The 16,325-nt window shown below is 41.7% G+C and overlaps 1 protein-coding gene across 1 annotated transcript in view; it reads left to right on the top strand.

The window, feature by feature from the left end:
- Positions 1-16,325, top strand: part of Ush2a (usherin) — a 680,823-nt gene that overhangs the window by 308,910 nt on the left and 355,588 nt on the right. The window lies entirely within an intron of this gene.

Here is a 16,325-nt window from a genome sequence, read left to right on the forward strand (position 1 = left end):
ATATATATATATATATATATATATATATATATCCTCTTTAGTCTGAGAACATGTATGTAGTGGTCAAGAACTGTGACTTTTGCATTTCATTCAGGATTAGGTGGATACCTGTGATATTAATTTCACAAGGTAGATGCAGAGATGCAGTTCCCACTTTACAGGTCAGGAAACTGAGATACAGCAAGATGGAGGTTATATAGTCAATGAGTGACAGACATGGGTACTGACCCAGTCTAGTGGAAGTATGTGGGCTTGTGTCATGTCTTCTCTGAGTTTTCAGTTTTAAGTCTATAAGATGGTGGTTAACCTTCCCTGTTAGCTGGACTGGATTGAGAATCACCTAGGCAACGCAGCACTGGGTATATCTGTGAAGGTCTTGCAGAGAGACTTAGCTGAGAAAGGAACCACAAGCCAAAATGTAGCTTTGAAATATATCCTCTAGGCTAACACCCAAGACTTAATAAAAACAAAAGTGGGGAAATCTGGATGACTACTGCCTTCCTCTGTTTCCTATGTCCACAAGCTGCCCAGCATCCCAGCTGCCATGCCATCCCTGCAGCGATGACTTTTCTACCTCCGTCCATGAGCTGAGGTCAACCCTTTCTTCCTTTACTAGTTAGAATACCTATTGCTGTGACGAGACCCCATGACCATGACAGCCCTTAGAAAGAAAAATATTTAACTGGGGCTGACTTACAGTTTCAGAGGTTCAGTCTATTATCATCATAGCTAGAAGCATGGCTGCATCCAGGCTGACATGGTACTGGGGAAGGAACTGAGAGGAAATATTTCATAAATGATAATTATTAAAACACATCAGAGAACTTTACACATGGAGTAATGATTGGAGTATTTTTCAGGATCAAAATATATTGTTGTTCATGAAAGGAAACCATATGTGGATATGTCAGTCCCTTCTCATGTACTCCTGAGAGACCAAATATGTTTATAGCCCCCTTGGTGGGCCTTTCAGTTTTTTTGTAGTGTTTTCCATTATTTTGAATGTTTACCTTTCTTATTCTAAGAGGTGCATTCAAGAGGCTATGAATGTGCCAGCTCTGCTCAGTGCTGTATGAAAAAAACCTACTCCAGACTGGATCCCAACTCAGCAATAGTAGAGGAAGAACCAAGGACTCATGTGACTCTCAGGAAGACAGAAAGTAAATAACAAAGACTAGTTCAGTTGCCCACATGAGCTGATGGCTTTGGGTTCACTCCTCAGAATCACTTCAACCAGGAGTCCTGGGCATGCCTGGAATCCCAACATGCAGGGGATAGAAGCAGGAGGGCCAGATGTTGAAGGTCACCAGCTGAGTGTGAGACTAAGCAGGGGATAGAAGCAGGAGGGCCAGATGTTGAAGGTCACCAGCTAAGTGTGAGACTAACCAGGGGATAGAAGCAGGAGGGCCAGATGTTGAAGGTCACCAGCTGAGTGTGAGACTACGCTACACTACAAGTGATCCTATTTTAAATGAAAAGGGAAATTCAGCCAGGAAAAGAAGGAAAGGTTGCAGCCATACACAAAGCTTCTAAGTCCCACGCACAGCACAAACCTAACTGATCACACACAGTGCTTCGATTCTATGAACCGGAGTGGTACACAAGACCCTGTAGGCCGTGAATATCTCACAGATATGCAAAGTTACCATCAGGTGACATTTTGCAAAGCCAGAAGCAAAGCCGTGTGGAGAGGGAAGGGCTAAAGAGCCCACACCAGTTTGCAATACCACCTGCAAAATCACAGTGACTTCTATAAAAGGTGGAATGACTGATGGATCTTCAGCAGGAGACTTCACAAATGGTATCACAGTGGACCAATGGACCGGAACAGCAGGCGTCCTATGTGCTCCTACACGCGCACTTTGCATGCTCATAATTACCTTCCTTCTCCAGTACCAAGCTCCCCAGTGGGGTCAGGCTGTATGCTCGGTTTAAAGAACAGACTTTCCAGTATCACTCACCGAATTTCTATAGCTTCCTCACAAGTACCCCATGTTGTCACCACCAAATAGCTAAAGACAGGAAGCATTCTGAGATTTCACCATGGAGATGAAGATGAAGGTCGAGTTGAAAGATGGATCTGAGTCTTCTGATCTTTATTAATGGTTATTTTCAGCAGTTCTTTGAGAGTTTCGTGTGTCTTGAGCATGCTCGCTTCTCTCCTCCTTCCCGTCCCCTGATTCATCCTGTCTTCCTTACTCACCCAAATTTAGGAATCACCCTCTGCCTCCTTTATAAACCTTCAAAACCAATTTTTGCAGCCCAAATACTCTCGGGTGTGTGGACTTCTTCTGGAATGTGATTGACTTACCAGAGCCCATCTCTTCCTCTCCCAGAAGCTCTCAGCTGCCAAAGCTATGTGGCTTAGGGTAGGGTGGAAGGACAAGCTCCCGTCTCCATACTGCGATCATGTCTGGCTTGGGCTCGCACAGGCCTTGTGCATGCTGTTGACCACTGTGAGATCACATGTCTAGTACCCTGCCGTGTCCAGAAGGCAGTTTCCTCGTAGTCACCTCTGTGCATTACATTCTTTCTCTCTCTTTTTCTGAAATGCTTGCTGAGCCTTTGGGAGGATGGTGGGGTACATGTGTTCCTGTTAGAGCTGAGCGTTATAGAGTCTCTTGTTCTCTGTCCCTTGGCCAGCTGGAGGTCACTGCGTGAATCGCCATCTGCTGCAGTGAGAACCTTCTCCGGTACAATGAGAGGTGTGCTGAGCCCTGAGCGTCATCACAGGTCCATAGGAGTTGGTTTAATGCTCAGTGGTAAAAGGTTCCCCTAGAGCCTGGACCTGTCTAAGCTCAGGTTCTTTGCCTGATAATGTTGCCAGGAATCAGTTTTATCTTGTGGAGTAGCATACTTCGGGCTCCATTCAAGAAACATACCTCATGATCAACAATAGACACTGCTGTAGGGTCAAAGAATAAATTCCATCAAAAAGAAACCAAGGAGCAAACAGATGTCACTATACCAATATCTGACAACATTGACTCCAAACAAAAAAAAAAAAAAAAAAGAAAAAAGAAAAGGAAAAAATCAGAGGAGATGAGGAGGGATATTTCATATTTCATTAACTTGATAGTAAGCAAAACAGAGGTCCAGCTAAACCAAGAAAGTCAGTAACTGGATAAACCAAGTTGAATGTGGGTCTGCATGGTCCCAGGGTGTGTGCTTTTTGTGCTGGATATAGTTTGTTTTCGCTTACAGATCTAACAGGAGAAAAGAACCTGATAGCAATTCCTGGGACACCTGTGTCTATCTTCTAAGCTGCACAGTAAATACCACAGCCTGGGGTGCTACATGGTTGAAAGTGTTCCTCAGAGAGGAGAGGCCAAATCCAAGGTCTGGTGTTAGCAGGTTCTCTTTGTCCTCAGATGTTTCTGTTTGCCATAAGGAAGACAGCCTCCTCATGTGTCCTCACTGGGCCTTTCCCTGCTTGCTGTCTCCTCTTCTTCCTGTACAGTCAGTAGTAACTTATTAGGGCTATAAGTCAATAACCTCACTTAATAAAATTCTTGTCCCCAAATACAGTCAGGTCAGAGGTTAGGATTTGTTCTGGATTTGTATAATTTTGGATCCTTGAACACTATCACATCCTTAAGATTTTTTCTAAACACTGTAGAATACATTTTCAAGAAAAATTGGATGTAGTAAATTCATTTTATATGTGTGATTATTTTGCCTGCCTGTATATATGTGTACCAGGTACATGCCTAGTATATGAGGTACTCAGAAGAGAGTGTTGGGGCCTCTAGAGCTGGAGTTACAGGTGGTTGCAAGCCATCACGTGGGTGCTGGGAATTGAACCCAGGTCCTTTGAAAGAGCAACAAGTCCTCTTAATTACTATGCCTTCTCTCTTGCACCCTGTTTCAGAATATTTTAATAACATATTTCATCTAAGAGAGTTATATGAGCACATAAAGCCATAGAGACATTAGTCTTTTTAAAAACTGTTGTGATAATATTATATTATATGTAGATATGAATGTGCTATGTTTTAAAGGGGGTGCAAATGAGTTAGAGACCATTAGTTTTTCTGACAACTTCACACTTCTATACAATGAGCTCATACCCATCCATTCTGCTTGAGCTAAGTCCTCTCCAACCCTCTCTGCTTTCACGACTTTCTTTTGGTTTTTTTACTTTGGCAAATAGGTTGCCTCTACATTGTCACCTGGTTTTCAAACAATTCATCAGTGGTAAATATTGTTGTCAAATCATGTTTATTTATACTAACAAAAAAGTTTGATAATTATTTTCATGTGTAACTTCTGGTTCCACCAACATCATTTCTGGGTTGTTTATTATTATTATTATTTATTATTATTATTATTATTATATTTCACTTTAAAACATCTAGTTATTCTTGATGACCCAACATTAATAGTACAAGAAAAATTTTTAAATTTCACAAGCGGCAAGGACTCTTAAAGTTTTCTTGGCCAAGGCCAATGGCACTTTAGAATCATTTGCTTTCTATTGCATTAAAGCCTCCCTCCATATCATGAGGCAGTGGCCCTTCCTACCTATTCAAAGTGTCAATGTTTCTCCCCCCTCTTCCACTTGTTTGTGGCTTCTCTTAACATCTGCAGTTGAGCAGGCAAATCCCTAGCGTGCATAGGGAATGGGCCTACTAGTTGGCGAGGGAGATTGAGGTTGAAGAAGGGCAGTCCACACAGTAGCCACTTAGCCTCTGGGTACTCTGAGGGTTTTTTTTTTCCTTCTTTCTCTTAAATATGAAGCGTTAAAAGTCAGAAGCACCGCTGCTCCTTGGGTCAGTACAAACTATATTTAAAAATGCACACAGTTCGAGTTTTTGCCTTGCATGGGCCATAAGCTTGTAATACACTGGGTCAGCTCTGACACTGAAAAATGAATCCAGTTAGGGAACCTCCCGAAGGCTGTTGATGTTTGCTATAATAAATAGCACACACTTTAAGTCAAACTTTTTCATTCCATATTCAAAGGTAATGGATTTTTCGTAACCATAGTAACCTTGGTGTATTTCTGGATAAATACATGAGGTATATACATTCTGGTTTTATTTTTGAATATAAACTACCACATTATGTATTACTAATAATATGAAAAATAGGATGTAGGTTAGTGTAATGACAGCTTAAACTAGTATGCATTTTTCTTCTGCAAAAAATAAATATTTATCAAAAGTAAGGGTTCAATTAATTTCCCCCCAGTTTTGTGGTATTCTGGTGGTCCCATTTATCTTTCCTGCAAGATATCCATTAATCTCTTATTTCTGTCCCATGACAGATTTTTTAAAGAATTTTGAGTTAAAAGCAATTGTGCTTTTAAAACTTCTGATTAAAAGCATTATCAAAAGATTGAAGAACTCATACTGATAATACTAACAGGGCTACAGTGAGCCACTTGGATGTGTGTGTGGTACATCTGTGACTAGGTAGAAGATAGGAGCCCTCTGTGAGAGCATTCAACATCCCAGGACTGCTTTGGAGTTCAGGCCAGAAAGTGTGGTGATGGATGGTGACGATCCAAGCGGTAGCCAACCAGATCATTCTCATTGTAAAGGGGCACCCTACCAGAAACAGACAACCTTTAAGAAGTTTGAAGGAATGTTTCAGAGAAGCCCTTGGGGCCTTGAAGGACAGCAGCAGCATGTTGTTGGAAGTCAGAAGGATGTGCGACAAACTGGCCAGAAAGTTGGCAAGAATGAAGCCTGAAACTGTTCTGTTGTCATCTAAGCTGGTCTTGGGTGACACAACCCAAACTATAGTTGTTGCTGGTTTCTAGACCGCCAATGGAGAAATGGCAGTGAGGACTCTTTTTAATAAGGTGCCTGATCTCAGTTTTAACACATATGCTTGCCCAGGCCCATGTCTTAGGCCACTTTTGCTGTGATAAAACACCATGGCTTAGACAACTTATGGAAGAAAGAGCTCTTTTTTGGGCTTACAGCTCCTGAGGGATAAGAGTATATAATGTTTGGGACAGCAAGGCAGTGGATAACAGGCATGTTGGCTGGAGTAGAAGGCTGTGAGCTCAGATCTTTTTCTTTTTTAATTTTACTTATTCATTTTTTTACATATTCACTTTATATCCCATTCACTGCCTCCTCCCAGTCACCCCCTCCCACAACCCTTCCCCCATTCTCTCCTGCTTCGCCTGTGAGCAGGTTGGGACTCCCTGAGTATCACACACACACACACACACACACAAGTCTCTATGAGATTACTTGTTTCCTCTCCCACTGAGGCCAGACAAGGCAGCCCAGCTAGCAGAACATATCCATGTATGGGCATAGCCCCTAGAATAGCCCCTGCTCCAGTTGTTCAGGACCCACAAGAAGACCAAGCTACACATCTGCTACATATGTGCAAGGAGGCCTAGGACCAGCCTGTGTATGTTCTTTGGTTGGTGGTTCAGACTCTGAGAGCCCCAAGGGTCCAGGGAGAGAGAGAAAAGATAGGTAAAACCTTGAAAATGTTGAAGAGGTGGGGGAAAGGTCAGAGGGGCTGGGGAATAAATGTCGGGTGAAATTCTGATAAAGTCAGGTAGTTAAGTATTTATATCCTTAACCTACTAAAAGTACCACAACTTTTCTTTGATCTTATTTGTCAAGGTCAAACAGTACCACATATAAAAAAAACCAAACAAACTAGAAACATTCGTCTGGAATGTATCAAACACTTCAGTCTTACGACAAGGAATTTATTGGACATGGAGCTGTATTCTTTGTGGCACAATAAAAAAAAAGAAAGAAAGAAGAAGAAAATTAAAGGCTAGTTTCCTCTAGCCATGTGTTAGATGGAACCTCATCAATACTCTACAAATTTAAGCAGCATTAGATCACTTTATGCTATTGGTTTGTATAAATAGATATAATAAAGCTTTACTAGTAGGTTTGTATAGATATAGTAGAGCTTTACTAGTAGGTTTGTATAGATATAGTAAAGCTTTACTAGTAGGTTTGTATAGATATAGTAAAGCTTTACTAGTAGTTTCTTTACACAGACCTTGAACTCATTATGGAACTGAGGATGGCCGAAAACTCCTACTATGCCTGCTTCTACCTCCTCTGCACCGTTGTTGGAATTGTAGGGGGTCATGAATTCTTCATGTAGTACTGGGATCAAACCAGGGCCTCATGCATGCTGAAGAAGCACTCTAGTGTCTGAGTTGAATCCCTCGCTCTGATACTACAGTTTGAGTACAGCAGTGCAGTGGTACCCCTTGTACATAGTGCGACAGAGAAGACCCCTGACGAAAGGTTTGGGCCTTAGCCCTGAGTCTGAGTATTAGTAAGGCAGAGCAAGTGTGGATGGTTGGACAAAATTAAAATGGCATCTGTAAGTCACGGCGTACTTTCTCTTATGCCATAGAATACACAGAAACAAAAAAGCTGTGAAAGTATTGGGAACCTTTACCAGTCATGTTATGAAGCAATTGACTGTGAGCAAGCCCCACAGCTGTTCCTCAGGATATGGCTCCATACCTTGGCACCTTGGGTTCATGCTTCCTTCAAAAGAGCCACATTGCCTGAGAGGCACAGGATCAAAAGAAATGAAGTAGCATGTACAGAATGCTTAACTACCCTTCAAGCTTAGCTGTAGACACTGTAACTAAGGCTCATTCTTCCAGGCAAGCGCTTCACTGTACAAGGCATTGATGTGTGAGGAAATAAATTACGTGTATTTATATTTTAAGATCTGCTCCCTTATTCACACATGAAGTGTTGACTTCAGTTTTGTGCTCCTAAATGGTATGAAAGGATACTTGTGCAGGGAGGGACTTTAGAGGCATCGTGGAAGTAAGAGAAAGTTACAAGAGCAGAGAAGTTCAATGCAGAAGTGGTGGTATGGAGACCTTGACAAATAGAGCCTGCTGATCACTTCACTTTGTGATTTTTAACTCTTAGAGAGTCTTCTAGAAGAGTGTGTGTTAAGGAAACAGCTTGGTGAATATTCTTGTCTGATTGCAATACAAACAGCTATTTTCCAAATCAATCAACAGCATTATCACCACTATGGAACACCCAGGTTTGTATAGCAGTCATGTCTTGTCTACGACAGCTTAAATTGGCTGTGTGCTAAATCTGAGTAGAGCCCAATGTAGTTTGCTTATTTCACTGGCCAGTTTTGAATGTTGGGTGGAAAGTAAACCAGTCACGTGATCTTTTTATTGTAGTACCCACAGGCCAGAACCTTCTGACTCCAGGCAGAGTCTGCTAAGAGAGTATCAGTTCTTCACTTCTACTGAAATTGTGTAAAATGAGACATATATACTTTCCCCTTCCAGGTCTAATCTAGAAGCTCATCATGTTTCAGCTAGGCACTCAGGACCAGCATGGTAAGTCACCAGCCTGTGCATGGCTGCAGAGGAACCAAACCCACTGTTCTCAGTGTTCAGTGATAGAATATCGTGACCATAGGCTTACAATGCTGGAGCTAAAGTCTAATCTAGAGACACAGTATACAAGCATTCTAACACACAGGATGTAATATGTGTGTGCTTTAATGGCATGTAGATGTGGTTGCATATTTGTATATGGATGAATGTATGTGACATTTGCATTTACAAATGAAGATATACACTCCTAAGCTTGAAGAGTTTTCTCCTAGTAATAGGATTTTAGCAATTGCCTTTTCCTTATCCTTCCTTCCTTTTCCCTTCCTCCCTCCTTCTTTTCTCTCTCTCTCTCTCTCTCTCTCTCTCTCTCTCTCTCTCTCTCTCTCTCTCTCTCTCTCCTTCTTTCTCTCTTTGCCTCTTTGCCTTCCTCCTCCCTCTCTCTTGTACATGGAAGTGAAGCTGTTAGCATGTTCATGTAGAGGTCCCTATCAACTCTCTCACCTCAATTGCTCTCTGCCTTTAATTTCTTGAGGCAGTCTCTAACTATCATCTATCTATCTACTATCTATCATCTATCTATCTACCTACCTATCTCTATCTCTGGTTTTTGGCTTATTGTCTGGGCTAGGCTAGCTGGCCAGCAAGCCTCAGGTATCCTTCGATGTCTACCCATACTGCTCTGTGGTCATAGGCACATGACACCTACCTTCTACATGTGGGTTCTGGGGATCCAAACTTGGGTCCTCAGGCATGTGTGTCGATCATTTTTCTAGAAATCCAGTCTCCCCAACCTGTTTCTTCTTTTCTGTGAGTGAGTCATCTCATGTTTTAAATTCTCTGCTGTTATATTTTGTTGTTTGGCATTTTCCATTTTAATGTACTCGATAAAGTTGGTATAAGAGACATTTTAGAAGTCTGATGGCACATATAGATTAGTGTTTGACTTCTGCTTCTTCCTAATCTTTCCTCTGATATTGAGTTCTACTGATAGCGTCACTCGTTTGCTTCTGACAGTACCAGAGTTACACGCTGTACATCAGCACTGTCTGTCGCTGTTGAGATGTTAAGCACACATCACTTACATTCATTCCCACATTTTCCTCTGATTCCCAAACTCTCCAGGTCATTTCATACACATTTGCCATCTGAATGTATTCTGCTGCATAAACCAATCTTAAATAGGGTACATCTTTGTGCAAAACACAAATTTAAGGCCACATACAATCATTATATCATTACTAATTTCCATAATCTGTAGTATCTACCATCTAGGACAGAGTTGACATCTCACAAACTTTTATTGGATCGAGTTCAAATGAATTAAATTGAAAAAAAAATCATTGGGAATCCGTAAATTAATATTTTGAAGTAAATAAGTACTGATGCATAATTCAGAAGTAATTAATATGCTAAACCTGGTAAATGGCTTTAATGAGGTAGGCTGTTCATGTCGCTTCCTAGAAATTTTCATTTAATCACCCCATAAGTAGCAAAAAAATTATTTTAACTACTTGTGTTAGTTTGGTAGGCTGCTGTAAAAGAGTGCCTCAAACTGTGTTCCTTCCAGAAGGTTATGTCACAGTTCTGGGTAGTCATGTCTAAGATCCAGGTGGCCGCAGCACCTGTTGCCACTGCCTCTCTGTAGGGCGATGGCCCGAGCCTTGCTTCTGGTTTCTGTGATTTGCTGTCTTTAAAGCTAATTGGTTTGTTCGGATCTTACCATGATAACTGTTTCTGTTGTCATGCCGTGCCACACCCCACCCCCTCTAAATTTTCACTTCCATGGGAATACCCACCCTGGTATTCCCCCAATGGCCTCATATTAACCAATTATAAATGAAGGCCCTTATTTCCAGCCATCTCAGGAGGCTGTAAGGGCTGGGACTTCAACATGCGCATGGCGGGGGGTGTGGGGGATAGGGTTCTGAGTTCCCCATAAGCTCTATTCTCAGAGGAGTGTCTGGCTGTGTATTTGATACCATAATTAACATTCTTCACACTTCCATCACAAATTTACTTATTAGAACAAGATAAGGCAACTCTTTGAAAAAAAGTCAGTTGAAAGTGTCCACATTCAGCGACAGCTAAAGTTGACTGTGGGGGCAGTTGGGGACAGTATGAAGTGATTCATTAATTTGGCAATTGTTGGGTGTCTTTAATAATCTCTAAGGACTTCAGAGAAGACAAAAGAGTCAAAGGCCTTGTCCTCACATCACCTCTGTTCAGTAGGAGGAGCTTGAGAGATACTACAGTTCAGAAACCGTGGATATAGTCTGCAGAGCCTCTGCTTTCTGCCCACCATTCATCTTTCTTTCCAGAACATTCTTCTACTCACTGACTCTGTAAGGCCCATGTCTCTTGTGTATGGGAGGTTATTTTCTCACACATAATTTACCCTTCCTAACATCCTACCCCTGCTCATCTAAATGTGCTAGCATGCCCTCCCTGACTCAAAGTTCCCCAGCCCCGAAGTCTTTGAATTCTCCATGAAGGCTAGGCAGGCAATCTCAACCTTTAGATCCTTCCAGCCCTGGTCCATGGAGACCATGGAGTACTTTTGAGTTATTTTCCCTCAGGCTGGAATCCAGAACTTTTTCTTCACCTTGAAGTACTTCATGTCTCACAGATTCATTTCCCATCCCACACAAATTGCCCGTCTTTACACTCTTTGGCTAATTTTCTTGTAGTAAACTATCTGGTTTTCTCATCTTATTAATTTTTATTTCTGGAGAGTTTCACACATGGACACGATATTTGCATCATTTCTACATCTTTTTCTCAGCTCTCCAATTCTTGCCATATCCCCTTGACTCTCTTTCAACTTCATGGCCTCTTTGGTCTTTGTGCACATGAGCATGCATGTTTAATACAACCCACTGATATCACTCAGTTTTTCCAGTGCATATTATGTATGTGTTTGCTGGTATGCACATGGGGTCAGATAACCAGCAAGTTCAACATGGTGAAGACCGAATCTTTTCTCATGAGTCACAGCTCTTCATCTAACGATGGGACTTTGTGAAATTTCCTTCCCATCATCCCTGTCGGCATGCCAGCTGGTATCATCATCATGCGGGTTTCATTTAGGTGTCCATATGCTGAGATTTCCTGATGGCATCTTCTCTATCATGTGTAGAATGCATGGCCTAATAGTAGCTGTCCTGACCCTCTGGCTCCTAGAGTCTTTCAACCCCCTTTCCCACGATGCTCCCTGGACCTTAGGTCCAGGGGTCATGTTTTTCTTTGAACCTAAGTCCATATTTCACATCTTTCCTTTCCTCTCCTCCTATGCTAACTTCAGGTATAAAATTTACAGTGTTTCCAGAGTATCACCTCCCTGGTGCTATCATGATTACAGTGCTTTCAAACAAAAGCTATAAAATGTACATAGGTGTTCCTCATGCCTGTGCCCAAAGTCCTGAGCAGTACTGAGTAACTTTGATAAGCCCACGATTAGTTGACATTCTGCTGTTTGGTGTTCCCCAATCTCCAGTAGGCTTCTTGTCCTTGCTCATAATCTCTCTCTAGTTCTCTAACTTGTTTTTTTTTTCTCCCACTTACTCTGATCTTTGGCTCTACTATTACCTGATATTCTCCATTCCTATAAACATAGCAATCTATATTGGATTTATGGCTCAACCCTAATCGCATATGACCTCCACTTAACTTGATTATGTTTTATAACTTGATTAAGTTGACTGACTTAACCCCTTGATTTTGACTTAACTTGATTAAATCAAGGTCATATTAAGCCTCAAAGACTCCATTTCCATATAAGAACACATTCACACATGTACAGGAGTTTAGGAATTAAACATGTCCTTTTACAAAACAAAGGTTTAGCCCAGAACACGTGAGTTAGATCTAAAACTTTACCATTCTAACCTGTATCTTTTACATGCATGTTCTTCCTGATTCAAATAAACATGGATGGCATGTAATTTCAGGTCCTTCTTGGATCCTGGGACACCCCTCTCTTGGTGTCGGGTCCTCCTTGGATCCTGGGATACCCCTCTCTTGGTGTTGGGTCCTCCTTGGATCCTGGGGCACCCCTCTCCTGGTATCTGAATATTTTGCCTTCCTAATTTCCCTGTTCATGCTCAAGCTCTGGTCTGATCTCTCTTTCTCTTCTTCAACAAACATTGGTTACTTTTACAGTCATTGAACATTCAACGAGGTCTCTTTATAATCCCCACTCATGTCTATCTTCAGCTCAGATATTTTTCTTCTAGACATGAGCACATGCGATCCTTTTAGCCCAACTCCCTAGAATTCAGTTTATTTTATTGGCAATGTACACCATTTTGTTTTTCTTCCCGTGTTTCATCTCAGGAGACAGCAGTAGTCTTCATTCTTTTGTATTCTATATATTAAGTATATAGTAATTAGCCCTGGATAATGTAAAACATATGTGTGTCCATGTACACACATCTATGTCTGTAATTGCAGGAACACAAGGAACTAGTGTTTTTGTTCCCTTAACATCTCTGAGTGCAGACAAAGTTTGGTGATTAGATTCTACTCCCTCTACAGCTATCCAAGGGCACAGGCAGATACAGTGTCTACTGTAGTTAGCATGAGACTGCTAGGGTTTCTCTAAAATTACCACCCTTGGTACAACAGATATAAAAAGAAAAGGAAAGATCATTGTTGAAGAGTTTTATGCACCAGGCCTGGGAGTGATGATTCCTGCCAACAATGTTCCAGCAGTTAGAACTCAGTTTCATTGACATGGTAACTGTAGAAGAGATTCAGTAACCAGCTTTCAGTATTACCTCTGAATGTGCTCATAAGTCAAAGAGCCACAGGTCTGGATACATTTAGTTAGTTCCTAAGTCAGGTCCCACAGAATCAAGGAATTGGAGATTTTGGGTCCTCTGGGAAAGCCTCGTCTTCTAGACCCTTATAGGAATTTATGTTCCTGTAGAGGTAGAGCAGAGGGCTTGGTTTCAGGAAAGGATTTTCTCAACTCTAGAGGCCACTACCAGGTCATTTTAGAGTTCCCTCCATCCCTGTGGTGGATAACTTTCATTGTATTAAGTCCCCTTTGTGTTAAATGGCCTAACAACAGCTAGAAAGTATTACAGGAATGATTCAGTTTTACTCTGCATGGCTTCGGCCTGCATGGCCCACTTACTATAGCACAGTGCTATAACTGTTCTACTCTGCTATTAGTTACTATTAATCTCTTAGTGATCCTACTTGTTGTAGCGCTCTCTCTCTCTCTCTCTCTCTGTGTGTGTGTGTGTGTGCGTGCGTGTGTGTGCGTGCATGTGTAGGAAAAGACATATCTCATATATGGTATAGAGCTTTCTCTGTTTTCAAGAATCCTCGGAGAGCAGCACTGTCTTGCAGTGTATTCCTATGAATGCAAAAAGCTATAAATTCTAATCCAAAGGGCTCATAATTAGACGACGCCCAGCAGAATAACCTCACTTCTTGTCCATCAGACACCAGTTTGCAAAAAATTCACCAAATCAATCATTACAATCTACACTGAGAGGGACAGAATTGTATGAAGGTAAGTGTTGACTGGAGGATTCCTCAGAATTCTGCCTACCACAGACTTTAGTTACCAACACCCTGATAAACTTTAGTTTCCTAGTAGAAAATCAGGATGGAAACTATTTCAAGATTTAGTTTTGGAACTAAGTATGATAACAAATTTAATTGTGATGGTTTGAGCATGGGGTTTGCCACTCATTTGTGAATGTAGAGAATTATTCACAGCCACATAGTTATGGTTATAAAATTGTAAAATTACTATTATAATAAATAATCTTAGTGTGAAATCCCCTTCAGGCATATATTTAAACTGGCTGTTCAATTCCATCCCGAATCTATCAGTTGAGCATCTTTATGCACTGGAGGTTAGAAGTTCAATGTGACTGAGACAGTATCTTCCACAGCCTTTCCATCGTAAGGCTCAGAAACAGATACAAACCCAAGCAGAACGCCCTTCAGTCTGAGGACAACTTCTGGAAACATAAGATTAAAGAAAGATGCTACAAAGCCGGGCATGGTGGCGCACGCCTTTAATTCCAGCACTCGGGAGGCAGAGGCAGGTGGATTTTTGAGTTCGAGGCCAGCCTGGGTCTACAAAGTGAGTTCCAAGACAGCCAGAACTATACAGAGAAACCCTGTCTCGAAACACTCCCCCCCCCAAAAAAAAAGAGAGAGAGAGAGAGAGGGAGGGAGGGAGGGAGGGAGGGAGGGAGGGAGGAAGGAAGGAAGGAAGGAAGGAAGGAAGGAAGGAAGGAAGGAAGGAAGGAAGGAAGGAAGGAAGGATCTTTAAAAGAAGACATACCACAAAGTCACCAGCGTTTTAGAAGAGAAAAACATCAAAACATAAGATTATCACCCAATAGTGGAGGTATGGAGACATGCAGTGAGCAGGACAGACAGGTTTGAACTTCAAATGCAAGAAGCTAATTGAACGCAACAATGCATTTGGCTAGGGAGGACCTGAAGAGAGAAAGGCATTATAGTTATTTGTTGACAGCTCCGTCGTATTACATGTATGTTCATCCAGCAGTGTAAAAATCAAATCCTCTTAGTTTAAAATCCTTTTAAATAGTGTTTAAATATATTCTGATGACACAATCTGCTCAAGTATTTACCCTTGGTGGGGATTTCCATTAACCTTGTTGTAGATACTGTATATTTTGGGGACTCTGCTTGCGGAGTAAAGCCTAGTGACATCATTACAAAAACCACATCTGGATAAGCTTAGAGCCTTTGTCAGTCCACATCTGGATAAGCTTAGAGCCTTTGTCATTCTATCCGATTTGGGAAGTTCAGCAAACCATAGGAAAATGCCATGATTAACAGAGCCCAGGCTTTAGATTATTAGGGTGCCCTTTCTTTAATAGCATAGGCAGAGGGAGGCAAAAGCCCCAGTGCTGTAGATGATACAAAGAAATGCCCAGCACCCACGTAGCAGTGCTTTTAAGGAAGGATAGTTGTATGGCAAAATTTCAAAGATTAGACACAGAGGTTAAATTCAAATGGTTTTGTTTTGTTTGTCAAAGTTTTCATTGTTCCCAAGAGATCTTATATGAATCTTTTGGCTTGCTGATAGGTAAAATTCTCTCAACATTTTTGCAAATTATCTTAAAGATAATATCTCTGTACCACAGAGGCAAAAAGTTAATGCCCAACAGCAATGCAGTTTCCTTCTTTCGGTCAGGGCCATGATAAAATCGGAAAGACAGCTTGCTTACTTCAGTCAGCTACCTGGGAGATCTTCCCTCAAGGAAGCATCGTGTGTTAGCTTGAAGTTGAGTTTGTCCGTGGAGGAGCTGAATGCTCAGAAGCAGCCCTCTGAGTGCGCTCATTCTCAGCACGATAAGGCCACTCTTGCCTTCGCGAAGCTTCTTGGCTTGCTTCTTAGTCTTCTGTCTTGACTCCCTTGGATGTCATGGGAACAGATCTGGCCCTCTCACCTAGGGCTTTGGTAGGAGTGTTCACTCTTTCCTGTGATGTGTGGACTTTCTCCTTGGAGTGGGACATTTAGTCATGAGGAGCTCTGACTTGGTGGCCAGATGGTTGGGGACCCACCTCACCTCACCCAGAGTGACAAACACTGAGAAGTTCTCTGGTCTGTCTGGAATCATATGCCCAACTTTAACACCAGATGGACAGGCTCTGCTTGCTTAAAAAAATGTAAAGAGAGAAATGCATATGCCTTGGGGGAAAATGACAGTGACTGAGGGCCCAGTACCAAATGTCAAATGTCACAGCTTAAAAACTTTGGCTCACTTGGTAAACTTCCAAGCATCAAGATTTTGCCACTAGTAAAACTGGTCCTCACCAAGCCATCAGATATCTGGATGACAAACATGTGTCCCAGGAAATCATTCCACTTGGCTGCCCCATTTGTGCTTTTTTTCTAGAGAACCTCCCTGAACTGTTGCCTGATACCATCAATTTGGTGTTTTATCAATTACTTTCCTTCTACTTCTATATTCTCAGATCTTTTCAGCCCGTAGCTTTCTCCTCT

This window comes from Mus caroli, unplaced genomic scaffold, assembly GCF_978045245.1.
Source record: "Mus caroli unplaced genomic scaffold, Mus_caroli_1 scaffold_1, whole genome shotgun sequence".
Taxonomy (NCBI): Eukaryota; Metazoa; Chordata; class Mammalia; order Rodentia; family Muridae; genus Mus; species Mus caroli.